A 17,611-nucleotide genomic window follows, 5' to 3' on the forward strand; every position below is an offset into this window, starting at 1 on the left:
GCCTTCAAACTCCTTCCAAATCTCCTCAAGCCTCCACTCCACCACCAGGATCGGATCTCAGGGGGGAAGACATCTCTATATCTAACCCTAAGATGTTCATTCAAGCGCATATGTCATTCTCAGTATTCGCGTCTTCCACTGGGGTCCAAGCGCCAAAGAAATAAACATTCACTAATAATTGCATCTCTGTCTTCTCTTTGTGAGTCTTTCCAGGTTGAAATTCCATTACCTTTATGTGCAACAAGTGAATTGTTTGGTGTTTTTCAATGAGTCTGTTGTTTGTTTGTTTTTTTTTGGTTGAAGACTGTAATAAAAGTTTCACTTATCTGAGCCGCCATTTTCCTTCTACCGGAGTGTGAATATTTTACATCCAAAACATTAATGAATATTGTTGAGTAGCCAACATCGCAAGACATTAGTTTTATTGATTTCAGTGAAGGTGCTGTCAGTGTTGTCAGGTGGAGCACCAGACTCGACACCCTAATGTTTTCAAAATACACTCTAACTGATAAATAAAACAGGGATACGAATCTGATCCAATAGAAGCTTTCCTTTGAATATTAGATAAAGTAGGGGGTTCTTACCAGGTTAGCTCTTAACATTGCTCAGATTACCAAGAGGGGAAACAGTTAATAAAAAGCACACCATTAGGAATACGAGGGCTGTAAAAAATGGTTGGGGCTCAGCTTTGTTGTCGTATTATTGTCAGCTAAATCGACCCCCTGAAGCTACAAACAAATCAAGGCTATATTTTTGCTGTATAGTAAAAATATAATACCACTTTTATTTTGATTTGTGTAATGTGGAGAGATCATTTTATTTCCTTCTCCCACAACTTCATCTTTCTCTTTGATGTCTCGTCATCACTTTCCCTGTCATTTTTACATTTTGCACAATATCTATGAGAAACAAAAGACAGTTAATTTGAGCTAAATTTCCCTGACATTTAAATGTGGGTAAAGTATAGTTTTCTATAATTCCTCCAATCCAAGTGTTTTGTTATTTAAAAGCATCTATCTCAGGTAAAATTCTCCGGGCTTTCAGACAAACAACATGATGATACATTGTGAATGCTTGTCCTTGTTATAGTGGCACCATTGTTTTTAATAGAATGTACTTTTCTTTGGCCCTATTAATGACATTGTGGTTTATATAATTGTATCTGCAGAAGCATCCTGTGTCCCCCTCTGAAACCGTATGAAACAGAGACTCTTCGAGTTGATGTCATTTTAACTTTACTTTGATAAAAAAAAGATGTCTGTGTCACTGCATTCATCTTTGTATCTTCTTCCTGCAGATAAATGGAACACAAACCCCTTGTGTGTTAGAGGCTTTTGTTGTTGTCTAGACTTTCATCAACTGATCTTTATCAGCCAGACCAATTTCCCTTGAGTTTAGATAAAATGGGAAAAAAAAACATACATTTATTCATTAAGCGTCCATGTCCTATTCATTTACCCACATCGCTTTTAACCATACATTTTAGAGCTAAAAGAAAACAAAGATCTGATGGAAAAGTTGCAGTTTTGTGTGTACTCAAGTTTGTTGCACTTTTTACCCATGCTGACTATGGTATGTGACTTTTTCCTTATAAATATGCTAGGCATGCACTGATCAGAATTTCATGGCCTGTTTAAAATCTCTGTTTTTGATTAGTGTTGACCTGCCAATACCAATTTTAGCTGATTCCGAACTATAATTGAAGAATGACCTCATCCAAAATGTTTATTTTCTTGCCATCCCGCCATTAGCGATCATTTATATTAGGAAGAGGTGATGTCACACTTTGTGAGAGAGCAGTTGATGTGAAACAGGGTTTTACTAATGTATTAAAACAATGACTGAATGGTTTACATTTTAAAATATCATTAGTATCTATCAACTGATAACACTGTCAATGCGACTAGTATTACTAACAGCAGTCTCTGTGTGTGTAGAATGATTATTTGTAGATCCTTAACTTAACTATGAGATTTCCCAGAGGCTGCCAGCATTTCCAAATCCGCCATGTTCCATGATAGATTGAAAGCTCAAAGGGATCAAGCCGAGCAAGTTTCCTGTTTTCCATTCAGCCTTCCTGTTGTCTTCTGATAGTCTCTCTGTCTTGTAGCCTGAGTGAACGGTACACATGTCTTGACATTTTGAGGAAAACGGTTTCCTTTTAAGTAGCTTCTTAAATGTCTATGTTTCTTCTGAACATATTTTTAAATGCCTTACTGGTACTAAAAATGGCTAACTTTTCACCAAGTAACAGCGGCCACACCAAAGGACTCTCTTTCTCTGCAGCGCTGGTAACACTTGCATATGGTCTTTGACTGACCAGAAAAAGATCTAATTTTAAAATTTTTGATTGCGTGGTCTCTGACAGGGGCCGATCAAACTAAATATTGTCAGTTTCTGGTCACCAGCCAACTTCTGTAGGTGCATCTCTAAAAAAAGCCTAACCTGTTTATTCTTTTTCTCTAGTTGGTAATTTATTGGGACCTAACTGTGTTGATTTTTTTTTTATCTTTAAATATTTTATCATAATTCTATTTTTAAATTAACTACAACAAAACTTCACCCCACCCACCCATGAAGATAAATATTTTAAAAATAACAGGAGGGGGCAGCAAATGCACAATGTTTACATAGCAGACTATACAAATGTAACCAATGTTTCACACTTAGATTTATGAAAGGTGAAAGATTTCTTTCCTGCAGAAGCCAAATATTCTTGACCTGTACCTCTCTCCATAATCCTGTGTTTTACATCAAACAACCATAATTTCAAACTGCAGTAACGCGATAGAAAGAGAAGGAAAAAAAGACAAAAGACAGACGGTCTATGTTACAGATTAATTTACAGGGCAGCTGCTGCACTCCAAAAAACCTTTCAGGGAATTATCCTAAAATTGCTTCACCCAGGTCAGATCCTAAATAAAACAGCAAAACCTCTTTAGACCAAGACGCAACTGAATTTTGATGGCCCCCCTAATATCACCCCTGACTAAAAGAGAACTAGAGAACAGCACATAATTTCCCACTCAAGTAACATGTCTCTCCTTAGTCGCATCCACTGCATGTAAAACCTCCATGCCGAACCCTACTATAGCGGAGCATGTCAAGAACAAACACACCCAAGTGGCCCTGATTATCACCACACCCAGTACCTTAGAGATCCAAACCGGAAAACCGAAATCTACTGGTAGTCCAAAGGACCAAATGTAAAACTTCAGTAGAATACCTACGTCTAATCTGTGCTGAGACTACCCCAAACTGCAACCAAGAGTTGCAGAACCCACCAAAAGCAAAAGCTGATTCCCAAACATCGTTTTGCTTGTTTGATGTTATCAACCAGCTGGTTTACATATCTGAGCTGAGGAATAATCTCTGAATGGCCCTTATAGATCCTGTTTTGTTTCCCCGTTGTAGTAATGTAGAGATATGAATGGCTATTAAAGCTGGAAACTATTTATATGAAAAATACCTATCAGCCTTTTGTGTAAATGAACAGCTGTGAAAACAACACTTCCCATTACTTGCCCTAATTATATCCTTTCTTGGTAAATTTGCATATTTTATCTTCCTCCTCCTCATTATGGGGGATCATGCTTCCATTTTGATGTAGTAAAAAAAATAACATAAAACAAACAAAGAATCGATGGATGGATGGGAGTTGGGGGGAAGAGGAGGGGAGAGGGGTGCGCTGTCCGCCTCATATTGAGTATTTTCCAGTTGATTCTGTTGAAGCTTTCTCAGCAGCGTAGCTAAATAAGCAGCAGCATGCTAATGAATGGAGAACGAGTGTGATAATTTACCAAAGAATGGAGGACTGTGAGAGATACAAGTCAGAGAGGAGGGAGGAGGAGGGGACGGGGGGTGTTGGTGGCAACAGACTGCTGAAAATATTTATTTTCAAACAATTATTTAACACCTGTCACCAGTCTATATGCCTGATGGTTCTTTTCTGTCAAGCCTATATTCATAATACTTAAAGTAAATATTCCCCGTGTTGCAAATGTGGTAATTTCACGCACTGTACACACAGCCGGCCATGTGTTTCATGCTTTTCCATGCATAAAAGGGAGAGAAACAGAGAGAGCGCTTAACTGGGAGGACACTGAAATGACAATATACTTTAGAAGAGCAGACTGTTCGTCCTCTTTCTAAAAGGACGATGTGATGGAGGCAGTAAACAGTCTGTGCGCCGGCTGTGGGCTCTGAGATTATTTCTTTGTCACCAGCAGAGCCACCAGTGTTGCTAAGTACTGCTGTGGAGAAAATCCTCCAAGAGAGGACTGATTGGATTTTTGTTCCAGGGAGCCTTTTGTGTTAGCAGCATAGGGACTAGATAATAGAGGTTGATGCCACTTGGTCTCTGTGTTACGGCTGAAGGATTGAGTCTTTTGGACTCTTGAATGTGTGTGTAGAGGTAGAATGTCAGTCCTAACAGCTACTGGATCAATGTTTGGAGTCTTTTGCATCATCTTAGCTCTGGAGCCGCTAGAATGCTAATTATCGCAACATCTGGGCACTTGGCTAACAATACATTTTTTTTTCTATGCAGGAAACTTTAGCAAAAACTTTAGAGAAAAATGTGTCAGTTTTATGAAGTAAAGAAATGAGTTTAAACATTTCCTGTATATTGCAGGATATTTATAACCTTCTGTTTTTATAGTGTGTTGCTCAGTCAGATCTGAGTACATATCACCTGCTGTTCATATTAATTCAAAAGATTATTGATTGATAACCTTCAGGAACATCAATTATTCTTATTGTCATTCTGTGAGCAGGCAGGTCAGACTACATATTCAGCAACCAACTAGCAGGCCAAAAACAACCTCCTTACAACATCCTTTATAGTCCATTGAATCCAGGAAATTCTTAAGCTCACTATTGTGCTATTGCAGTCTTCTGTGTGTGTGTGTGTGTGTGTGTGTGTGTGTGTGTGTGTGTGTGTGTGTGTGTGGGTGATTTTGTACTGACCTCTGTTTGAGACAAAGGAATGATATGGATATATTTTTACTGGCTGTTTCGCACAGATTGTTTTTCTTACTGTCTCTAAGAGAAAATTTTTCTGTGACAGAGGCGAGGTGGGACTGTTGTAAAGCTTTGTACCTCAGGCCTTACAACTGCTGCAGCAGATGTACCAAAGATGCATGCCATACCTGGAAAGCAGAGGAGATGCATTGTATCCAATTCATAACCTTTGAACTTCAGCACATTTTGTCACACTAAAGTCCAGAACTTCAATGCATTTGATCAATTTTATATGATAGACCAAAGTAGTTGTGTACACAATTGGCAAGTAGAGGGGAAATGACTAATTACTTTCTTTTTTATTAAAAGAAATCTGGTGTGTGTTTGTATTCAGACCCTCTTACTGTGATAGCCTTAAATAAAATCCAGTCCAACTAATTCCCTTCAGAATTTACCTAATTTGTAAATAGAGTTCACCTGTGTGTAATTTAGTCCCATTGTAAATACAACTGTTCTGCCTCAGAGGCGTGTTAGAGAGTGAGAGAACATTGGTGAACAAACAGCATTACGATAACCAAGGAACAGATCATATAGGTCAGGGATAATGATTTGGAGAAGTTTAAAGCAGGGTTAGGTTATAAAACAATTTCCCAACCATTGAACATCTCATTGACCACTGTTCATTTCATCATCTCAGCTTTGGGTTCATTGCAAACCTGGACCAAACATATTGAGAAGTATATTCAGCTACTGAAAAAAAAAAAAAATTCATTATTTCCATCTCAACAACTGTCTAAGCAGTTTGTCCCGATATCCATATTGCGTACATAGATTTATTGAGCAGCCATCAACACACCGTCGCCACAACGGTGTCAGCATTATGCTTTGGTAATATTTTGTATACGTAAGCTGGTGAGAGCCAAAAGGCTGGATGAAAACTTTGCAACAATAGAAGAAAACCTTTCAAAGGCTGCAAAATAACTTAGACTGGGGTGGATGTTCATCCCCAAGAAAAATAAGGACCATAAACATAAAGTACAATCAGAGCGATAATGTAATGGTGTAGATTGCAGGTTTCAAAATTCAGTCCTTGAGAGTGTTCTGCAAGTTTTACATAAAATTATGATCAAATAAATGGAAGTTTGTGGTTGCAACGTGACAAAATAGAGATAATACTTTTAAAAGGAACTTTCCTTTTTTTTCAAAGCAGTAATCTTAGGAAATGTATGGGGTTATTTCCAGTATAAAGTAAGATATTATTGCTCACAAGTACTATTATACACTATTATAGGTCTAGAATATTCATCAGTAATCGTGCTTTTTATAAAGCTTCCACAGTGTGCAAAGGGTTTAGATTCCCTGTGAAGATTAAAAGCATATTTAGACATTAGAGGGGAAAAAAAGTTCTGAAATTCCAATAGACTTAAGAGAAGACCCCACATTTTTGCTGAAAAATAAACTTGTAAAACAAATGTTGACAAATATAACTGCCCTCTTTATTACTCTCAGAGTCTATCTTTACCTCCTCCAAGACTACCGTAAGCTTGAAGCAATGATTCTGTGAAGGGATTTAAGATCAGAGACCTTGTCTGTCCTTGACTTCAGTTTGTGTGTATGTGTGTATGTGTGCCTGCCTGCATGGTGGTCCAATATGGACCGTTAGTTGTCAAATCACATTGCCCCTCAGTGTGCCCCTGCCCCTTATCATCTGATCCCTCACCTAGCCCAGCCCACACAGGTCTCCGATGGCCTCAGTGAGAAGCGAGCTCCCAGTTGGCCCAGGTTTTATCTGCTATTATCTGTCAAATGCCCCGCACCTTTGAGCTCAGCCAACCCTCCTTGATGATGGGCGTTTTGTGGTCGCCGGTCCAATCCCAGAGGCTTCCTGCTGTCACCGACGGCAGCAGAAGGTCTCTGGCCGCCGGCGTCTCTTTCTGACAGTCTCCCTGAAGGAAATAATAAGTACTAGAAGCACAGAAGAGAAAAGGACAAGGTGGCAGAAAAAATGCCATTAAGATGAGCAGTATCCTAACACACCAAAGCTTCCCACCAGCTAAGTGCTGCAGCTCACCTGGCTGCCAGATAAGCGAAGATTAGAGAAGAGAATGTGGGAACGGTTTTAGAGGTATAAAAAATTCTCTCTAAAACCTGGTAACAGCTTTGATACTTTCAGGACTTCTTGTGATTTGTCTGACATTTGATGCAAACACAGAAAGGACAAAGATGGATGTTTTTTACTTCAAAGAAGCACTTTTTCATATAGGTGTTTTTTTTTTTTTTTGTTCCCTGTGGTCAATTGTTGACTGTATAAATAACAGTTTTGTGAGTTTTCTATCTAGTTAGCAGAGAATAACAGTCTGGTGACAGTGGCAGGATCAATACAGGTCTGTATCAAGAGCTAAAGCAGCCCTAATGAACTGAATTGACTGCTGCTGAAATATGATCAGTATTTCTCTGGTGGTCATTATGTTCCTTATGCAGAAGATCAATGTCTCTGGGGTGGATCACTGAGTATGCACAGCATGGCAGCAGGGCCAGTGCTGATACCCTTCTAAATACATAATGAAGGATTTATTCACTGTGTCTGTGCCCGTGTTTCAGTCAAAGGTCTGTTTTCAGGCCCCGCAGCAGCAGGAACTGGTGTGCTGGTGTGAGGCAGTGGTGTTCATTTCATGGCCTTTCACTTTTTAAATTGGTGAATGCCTTCTTTATGGTTGATTAGGAATTCTTGAACAGCTAATTAAGATGGATAATAAACAAAAGTCTGGGATGCCTCAAAGTAAACCACAAAAATGCACAGTAAACAGTGGCAATGGATTCTAAAAGCAAACTCGTCATTTTGAAACCAGACAACCACATCTTTATGTTGCAACAAATTTTGAGGATCAGTCAAGAACGTTCCCCCAGCATGATTTTTCATCCTCGCTTTCAGATGATAGGTTTTGTCTCACTGCTGGGTCTGTTGCCTGTTTGCAGCCTGCCTGCCTGCCTGCTTGTCATGCCAACAATCCTCACGCATCCACCTGTACCAGCATCTGTTTATTCTGCAGACTGGAACAGGTGCTTTCTCTCCATCAGCTCCTTCACATTGTACTCTTTTCATGCACACTTTCAAGCACCGTATACAGATCAGATATTTTATTTTACACTTTGTTACTCTGTTTGTGTCTCTTACGGGACGCAGACGGGCGTTGTCCACTTCAACTGTGGATCCATCTGTCCGTCTGTCTGCAGGAACTCTTTATGATTCCAGTCGCAGGGCTGCAATGATGACGTGTGTCTAATTTCATCAGCAGCATCATTACTGCTATTATCCTGTGTCTCCCTTTAATGCAGGCTAATGGATGACCAATAAAGATAGATGAGCCTGGCAGTGTGGAGCTAATAGACAGGACATGATGTCTGGCTTCTGTCCTGACTTGAGCATTCAGCCGATCAACTTCCTCAGACAGATAAAACAGCTCAGTTTTTATCTTAAGTTGCTGCTCGCTTTTTAATAAATAGCTTTATCATCAGCTAATTAGCATGCCAATATTTTAGAACAAAATGAGAGTGGATTTTGTTTTTTTTGTGTATGACTAATTATTGAAAACTTAGTGTTCTGGGTTTAGTAAATGAGTAGCAGCTGTGAATTTAATTCACATAATGAAGGAAAACAAACACACCACAAAAAAGAGAATACAGCATCTGACATTTTGGGTGTCTTTCACTAAATATTAGTTTTAGCACAGAACAGTATTTCCATTTGATGAAAATCCTCGAATTCCTCCCATAACCAACAACAGAAATTCTTACTTGTTTAAAAATTCAGACACCCTATGACAGCCTGTGTGTTATCCAACATATTTGAACCTATGGATATTTCCTATCAATTTTGGACAATACTGAAAATTTCAAGACATAAAAAAACTGAAGATAACCTTTTCAATTTTTCTGTCAAATATCACAAAATAAACACAAACTCTGGGGAGGAATAATTTTGCAGAGTCCTACTGTTCCCATTTAAAATGAGTAAAATTATACTCAAGGGTATCATATCAGGTGTACATAATGAGAACGTTGTTACTCTGGGCATCTTTTACGATGTTTACACCTCAGATATTTAGTTTAGTGTGCTCCTGACTGTTGACATGAGAGTGAACTTTAGGGTAGGATCTAAATCGCTGTCTGAGGCCTTCAAAAAGAAGGTTGTAGCAGCTTGAACGCATGTAGAGGAGGTTTAAAGGGTCTCAAAAGAATTTGAAATCAGCCATACCACTGTATAGAAAATAGCCTGCTAGTGGGGGACATTAAACACACCCAACATGCCGAGATCTGTCTCACCGAACAAGTTCCACCCAAAGCAAATTCATTCAGCAAGATGATAAAGGAAGCCTGCAAAACCTTAATGTCTTCCCAGGACCTACAGCAGAGTCTTGCCTATGTTGATATGAGAGTGCATGCTGTTCATCCAGAAAGAGATTGCACAAGCTTAATTTATGTTGCCATTTAAACTATTATCTTGTCTGTTGACTACTGTTGGATTATTGCTCTGTCTCAGGCTCTCTATTTAAATTGTACAGCTATACTCATTTCAACTTGTGTTTTTTCCTATAATTTAATCTTTATACTTTCTCTAATGCATATACATTACATGTATATTTTGTTGATCTGTTTGCACTAATGTAGATGCTACTCTAGAAAATGATTACCTTCTGACATCATAAAGTCTGCCTATCTGTCTTTATTTTTTATTTAAATCTTTTTTTTTTTATGTTTTCCTTTATCAAGGATAACTTTTAATTATAGAGGATGCTGAATAACGCACATGAGTTGCTCCTGTTTAGATTGGGTTGAAGTTTAGATTTTACCTTTCATAAAAACTCCTAATATGATCTCTAAATTTTGCAGTTATTTTATAAATATCTTATGTATCTTAAAGAAAAAATCATACAATGCATGTTTTTTCATGTTAGTCTTCTTACAGTCCTAGATGTTAAGTTAGCATCATTTGTAGACTTGGTGTCATGATCCTGATGTGTCTGAGTTTTATTTTCTTTTGTGTTTTTATTCTGATCATTTCTTTGTTAGGTTCCTTAGGTTTACCTTATTTAGCTAATTTTCCCTGTGCTGTTTATGGTTAGTAAAGTGTTGTCTTATTAGTTAATTTCTTTGTATACAGTTTGAGTTTATTCTGATGTTCTTTCTAGATTTAAAATTATTTTTGTAAGATCTCTGTTTATCTTTTCCCTCTTTGTAGTTTCTTTGTATCACTGCTTAGCTCATCTGTGTTAGTCTCCTCCCTTCAGTTGCTCTGCCCTCCCTCTGCCACAGCTGCTCCACATCTCATCTGACTGCTCTTCTGGTTGTTTGCCATTTTTTCCTCCCCTTCCTCTGAATAAAGGTTTCTGCTATCTCATTGTTCCCTGCTGGATTCTTCCAGTCCCACCGTTCTCTGCCTAGTTCTTTATCTCTCCGTTACCTGCCATTCTTCATCGCTTGTTTATTCATGCCGTTTTGTTCCATGACCTGTTCCTTATGTGATTACTTCCTTTTATTATTAAAACTTAATTTTTATCACAACCACACCCTGCACTTGGTTTCTTCATTAACCACATCATGTTAATCCAAGATGGTGTTGCAGATGGCAGCACTTTGCGTGTTTTTGTGTGCTTATTTTACTCTATGCCACCATTCTGTGGTCACTTGCACTTCACAAGGTAAACAGCCAGGCATGCTCATCAAGTTTCAGCAGCAGGGACTCCACACACCCTTACCCCCAAACCACCTGGCTAATGTCTGCTCCCTGGCTAACAAAATGGATTAACTGTTTCTTAACTCTAAAAATGTGGACTTCTGCGAATCTGCCTCTATCTCTTACTGAAACCTGGCTCGGCGAATACATCCTGGTACTTTGGGACTTTGTGATTACTGTCTGCTTCATCTCATTCCAACCTATGGGCAAAAATTAAAAACTTTTAAGCATTGACTGTACTTTGGAGAGTTTTTGAAGCTTCAACCTCTGATCTAAACCAGTTCACTGACGCTGTGACATCATACATCAGTTTTTGTGAGGACATGTGCAGACCTAGACCTTTCACACATACAGCAACAATTAACCATGGTTCACTTCAAATCTAAGAAAGCTGTGTAAGAGCAAGAAAGAAGCTTACAGGAGTTGGGATCAGGCCCTGTATAAGCTGGCCAGGAACAAACTGACGAAGGAGATCAGGGCAGCTAAGAGAAGCTAAAGCGAGAAGCTTAAAAAATAGCTTCTCAGGCAACGTCTCACCTGCATTTTTAACGGTTTGAGAAACATCACAGGCTACAGGAACCCCCTCCCCCCGTGCTGAACCCTTGTCCGTCTACATTGCATTTAAACAGAAAAGCTCCCCATGCACCAACCAACCACCTCACATCAGACCCCACTGCCTGGATCTAAGATCTCTCAGGCAGATGTAAATAGGTTTTTCCAATGTCAGAACTGCAGGACCTGACAACATCTGTTCCTCATGCACTGAGCCTGCACTGACCAACTAGACCACATCTTCATTCATATCTTCAACAAATCTCTGGAGCTGTGTGAGGTTTCCACATGTATTAAATGCTCCACCATCATCCTGGTCCCCAAGAAACGCGCCATCACAGCATTAAATACAGTGGGGAGAACAAGTATTTGATACACTGCCGATTTTGCAGGTTTCCCCACTTGCAAAGCATGTAGAAGTCTTTACCTCTTATCATAGGTGCTCTTCAACTGTGAGTGATGGAATCCAAAACAAAAATCCACAACAATTAATTAGCATTTTATTGCATGTCATAAGTATTTGATCACCTAACAGCCAGTAAGAATTCCGGCTCTCACAGACCTGTTAGTTTTTCTTTAAGAAGCCCTCCTGTTCTCCACTCATTACCTGTATTAACTGCACCTGTTTGAACTCGTTACCTGTATAAAAGACACCTGTCCACACACTCAATCAAACAGACTCCAACCTCTCCTCAAAGGCCAAGGCCAGAGAGCTGTGTAAGGACATCATGGATAAAATAGTAGACCTGCAAATGGCTGGGATGGTCTACAGAAAAATAGCCAAGCAGCTTGGTGAGAAGACAACAACTGTTGGCGCAATTATAAGAAAATGGAAAACGTTCAAGATGACGGTCAATCTCCCTCGGTCTGGGGCTCCATGCAAGAGCTCACCTCGTGGGGCATCAATGATCATGAGGAAGGTGAGGGATCAGGTCAGAACTACACAGCAGGACCTAGTCAATGACCTGACGAGAGCTGGGACCACAGTCTCAAAGAAGACCATTAGTAACACACTACGCCACCATGGATTAAAATCCTGTAGCACACATAAGGTTCCCCTGCTCAAGCCAGCACATGTACATCTGAAGTTTGCCAATGAGCATCTGGATGATTCAGAGGAGGAAAGGGAGAAGGTCATGTGGTCAGATGAGACAAACATAGAGCTTGTTGGTCTAATTTCCACTCACTGTGTTTGGAGGAAGAAGAAGGATGGGTGCAACCCCAAGAACACACAGCCAGGGCAACTAAGGAGTGGCTCCATAAGAAGCATCTTAAGTTTCTGGAGTGGCCTAGTCAGTCTCCAGACCTAAACCCAATTGAAAATCTTTGGAGGAAGCTGAAAGTCTGTATTGCCCAGCGACAGCCCCAAAACCTAAAAGGATCTGGAGAAGATCTGTATGGAGGAGTGGTCCAAAATCCCTGCTGCAGTGTGCACAAACCTCGTCAACAACTATAGGAAACGTCTGATATCTGTAATTGCAAACAGAGGTTTCTCTACCAAATATTAAGTTTTATTTTTCTGATGCATCAAATACTTATGACATGCAATAAAATGCTAATTAATTACTTAAAAATCACACAATGTGATTTTGTGGATTTTTGTTGTAGATTCCGTCTCTCACAGTTGAAGAGCACCTATGATAAAAATTAAAGACTTCTACATGCTTTGCGCTGCAAAATCTATAGTGTATCAAATACTTGTTCTCCCCACTATATTTAATGCTGTGATGGTGCGTTTCTTGGGTACACTACAACTACAGTGAACTGCAACGATTACCTGTTGCCCCAGCGTCTGTGGCCATCAAATTCTTTGAGCGTCTGATGTTGAAGCATCTGAAGGACATGACAGGCCCCCTGCTGGACCTCATGCAGTTTCCTTACCTGGCAAACAGATCGGCAGATAATGCAGTCAGTCTGGGACTACAGTTCATTAACTCAAGAAGTACAATCTTTCATGGGAGCTCCTGGTCATATTCTACACTGCCATTGTCCAGTCTGTCCTGTGTTCATCCATCACTGTGTGGTTTGGCTCATCCACAAAACAAGACAGGTTCAGACTGCAATGAACAATTAGGTCTGCAGAGAGGATCATTGGGGCTGATGTTCCCTCCATCCAGGTCTAGGGTCAGAAAAAAGGGCAGCTAACATCACTGCAGACCCCACACATCCAGGACACAAACTGATTAGACTTACCTTTAGGTTGGTGCTACAGAGCGCAATTTGCAAAAACCAGCCACCACGAGACAGTTTCTTTCTTTAGGTTGAATAAATAAATCAGCTCTAAAAGTAAAATATCCTGAGATTTAACTCATGTGTGTATGTATTAAATTTTGTTTTTCAAACAAACTTCAAGACAGAAGTAAACTACTTTACATCAGAAATACAGAACTGGGTGGATTGAATAAGGGTTTATCTATAGTAATCATTTTAAGGAGCTCTACAAATCACAATACTGTGAGCTAATTCAATCAAAGTCAATACAATCTAACTATACAGATTCCAAGTCAAATACTTATATTCCAATTGATCCTAGTTATCAAACAGTGCAACCAAATTCAGTTTATGATTAAAATTTGTTAAGTTTTCTATTTAAGCAAACCAAGCAGATTGTCAGTGACTTGCAGCATTCACTCCCTTGGATGAGCATGTAGACACAGTGGACAGTTGCTTGCATTGACTTTGCAGCAATCCCTCATAATGACCATGCATGTAGCAACATGGGGAAAACTCTTCTTTAACAGGAAGAAAAATCCAACAGAGCCAGGCTCGGTGTGAGTGGCCAGCTGCCACAACCGACTGTGGGTTTGAGAGAATAGAACATACACACAAAAGAACACAGTAGCACTGATCCAGGAGTATTTCTATGTGAAAAAAGTAAAACGTTAAAGGCAGTAATAGCTTGTTCAGTGGCTTCATCTAGGAGAGAAAAACAGCTAAACAGATAAACTCTGAGCCAGTTTTTAAGTATAGGGTTTGAAAGAGATCACATAGTTAGTCACAGTAAAACCTCACCCAATAGCCACATCTAGGAGAGAGACAGGGTTAAACACTGAAAGACAAGGCCAAGTGTATCATTTGTAGAAGAACATGAAGTTGTTGGCAGCAGCAGCTCAGCTGATGCCCTCCTCCAGGAAGATGTCACAGCTAAATACAGAGCCAGGCCACATGTTGCTTCTAGGAAAAGAAAAAAAAAGAGAGAGAACATAAAGTTAAAAACTGAAGTAACAGCAAATAACACAAAAATGGAGTAGTATGAAAATGTAGCAGAGTGGGGGAAGGTGGTTATCATGTCCTCCAGCAGCCTAAACCTATAGCAGCATAAGTACAGAGATAGGTCAGGATAACCTAAGCCACTGTAACTATAAGCTTTATAAAAAAGGAAAGTTTTAAACTTTGTCTTAAAAGTAGACTAGGCTTATGTGGTGGGAGTCCATCTTGTAACTGGTGGGTTGCGGGTTCAAATCCCCACTCTGTTAGTCTCAGTTGTTGAGTCCTTGGGCAAGACACTTCACCCACCTGTGCCTGCTGATGGTGGTCAGAGGGCCCGGTGGAGCCGATTGTATGCCAGCCTCACTTCTGTCAGCCTGCCCTGGGGCAGCTATGACTACAATGTAGTCTACCACTATCAGTGTGTGAATGTGTGCATGAATGGGTGGATGACTGATTGTAGTGTAAAATGCATTGGAGTCCTCAGACTAGATAAAGCGCTGTACAAGTACAGGCTATTTACTATTTACCATAGACAGGGTGTCTGCCTCACAGAGTGTTGCCACACACCCTGTTGGACTGTCAAAAAGGCAGCCTTTGAGAATCTCGGCAGTTGTATCTTGTGTACAGGTTTTGTCTTGTCATTCTTATATTTGCAGTAGGGCCATGTGAAAAATTATTTTGTACTGAAGGTCTCTCACATACTATCTGGATTATGAGACAGTGCCATTCAGTTTAATAGAAGAAAATGCTCAGTCTGTGTACATCTTCCACCTGTTAGAGGATATGAACCCATAAGTAATGTAATATAGTGAGACACTGCACAGTACCTTATTGTGCTTTTTGAGGAACCTCCCATCAACATTTGGTGATATTTCCCTAGATTAGTTTAATGGCACAATGGAGGACATTTAAACAGACAGGTGTTCCTTGTGTAAATAATGAGCACTTAAGACACGTAGCGCTTCGAAAACTGAACAGCCTCATGTTGACAAGCCCAGCTTTGAGGACAGAAAAGCCATTGAACAGAGGCTTAGATTAGCAGTAATCCTGTTTGACTTATTCAGAACCTTCTCAGATCTCTCTGGTATGGCCTGCTGGGTATGATGAATTATCACAACGCAGATGTACTAGATAAGTCTTTGAAAAATTATGATAAAAACATATCTACCTACTGAATGAGAGCTGCTCAAACAGCCTAAATTATATAAATAACAAATTTAGAGTAATTAAATCAACATTTTTGTTTGTTTTTAAAACTCTTGTATATCTGACTCTTGGGACCCTTTACACAGCACACTGAACAAACATCATGAGGAAGTTGGCATTTGAAACGGGAATAATCATAACTAAACAAATGCCTTAAACCACGAAACACATATCAGAGAAAGGAAAAAAAAAACTCTATATTGTTCTGCATCAGTTATTTTTCAATTACAGCAGCCGAAGCAGAACGAAATTGTTAGTGTCATTTATCGACTGTGGTGCCCTCTATTAGAGTAACAACTGAGAGAAATCCATCCTGTTGTAAAACCCACCTGTCTTACAATAACAAAGAGTTAATTTCTGTCAGCTGTCTTTAAGTGTTTTGCGTGCTATACAAGGAACAGATGAGGAGCAGGAACCACATGACTGCACACAAGGACAGATCACATCTAACTGGGCAGGTAATCATCCCGAGGACTTTTCTCACTGATGTTCCATGAAAAGGTTTCCTTATAAGACAAACTGAGAGGTAAATGGTGTCCAGATCGATTAATTTTAATGACCCTTGAGATTGAAAAGTCCTCCCTGAACTCTGAAATTATTTAAGATGTTTAGAGAGGATATTTTATCAAAATTTCAGCTGGTTTATTTTTTTAATACCACAGCTGTTTGTAAAACACTGGGTTTCTATGCAGTTTAGAAAACATGAAATCAGATTTTTAGCATTTTTTTTAAGTCCAGAAGTCTGGAATAGTAAAACTAATTATAGGGCAATGTTTAAGTTTCTAGTCTTTATTACTTATTCTATAATCTAAAGGATCACATTTTTTATTTCTGAATAAATTAAAAGTTTGATCCAACTCATTGATCGTTTTGTGTTTTGAGTTGATGAGGACCCACAGATTACAGACTCAAACAAAATTAAAAAAGGGCACTTTCACTGCTTGTTTGGCTTCTAAGTGCTTGGTCATACCTGCAGCTCCTAAATTGGGTTCACTTTAGATGGGACGCAAAACATTAAAACTCTCATTGTTGGGGCAAATTAGGGGTTTCACATCACAAACTGTGCTTAAAAGAATCTATATTTGATGTGAAACAATCCTGTCCCCATTTGTTTAAGGTTTAAAATGGTGCAAATCTAAGTTGGTGTAGATGTCAGATAAAGCAGTTAAACAGCCCCAAATTAGATCCAACTTGAAATCTGAGTACCCATGTATGGGTTACCATTATCTAGGTGTACAACGATTTTAAAAAAATACAGTTTCAAAACCATCATTTGTCCTTTTAGGGAGATGCCAGAGATGGTGCAGTTTTCTAAGACTGGATTGGGCATAAGGCATTTCATTGCTGGCTTGCCCCACCTATTGCTGTGAACACATCGCTTTCTGACACTAAATTACATGCTTTACCTTTTGATGTCACTGCACATATATGCTAAAGCAAGTGTGTTCTATCTCACCTCACATGCAATAAAAATATAAAATGTAAAATACTACCTCATCAACATTCATTAGAATTTTAGATATGTTTTATTTTATTTATTCATCAATATTTGTTTAGTGGTTAAAATAGTACATTGGGCACCAATTGTCTGCTGGTAATAATCCTATTATATGAAACATAATGAGAAAGTAAACTTAATTTAAATTTGTACTTATCTATTTTTGACCAAGTGGAAATGGCTTGTATTACAATTAAAATGTTGCTGTGTCTTGCAAAAGTATTATTCACAGTGAAACATGGTGATGGCAGCATCATGTGGTGGGGTTGTTTTTCAGCAGCATAGACTGTTTTTTTATGTTTTGGCAACAACACACAAAAAATGCCAAGGGGGCTGAATACTTTTGCAAGGCAATGTAGATCTTGTTTTAATGTTTTGTGTAAATACGGTGATACAGTAATATCGTGGCATTTTTACTCCAGCTTATTATATGGTGAGAATCTCATATC

General features: G+C 39.1%; 1 protein-coding gene across 1 annotated transcript in view; it reads left to right on the plus strand.

Moving 5' to 3' along the window:
* Positions 1 to 17,611, plus strand: part of agbl4 (AGBL carboxypeptidase 4) — a 479,295-nt gene that overhangs the window by 328,022 nt on the left and 133,662 nt on the right. The window lies entirely within an intron of this gene.

Source organism: Girardinichthys multiradiatus, chromosome 9, assembly GCF_021462225.1.
Source record: "Girardinichthys multiradiatus isolate DD_20200921_A chromosome 9, DD_fGirMul_XY1, whole genome shotgun sequence".
Lineage (NCBI taxonomy): Eukaryota > Metazoa > Chordata > Actinopteri > Cyprinodontiformes > Goodeidae > Girardinichthys > Girardinichthys multiradiatus.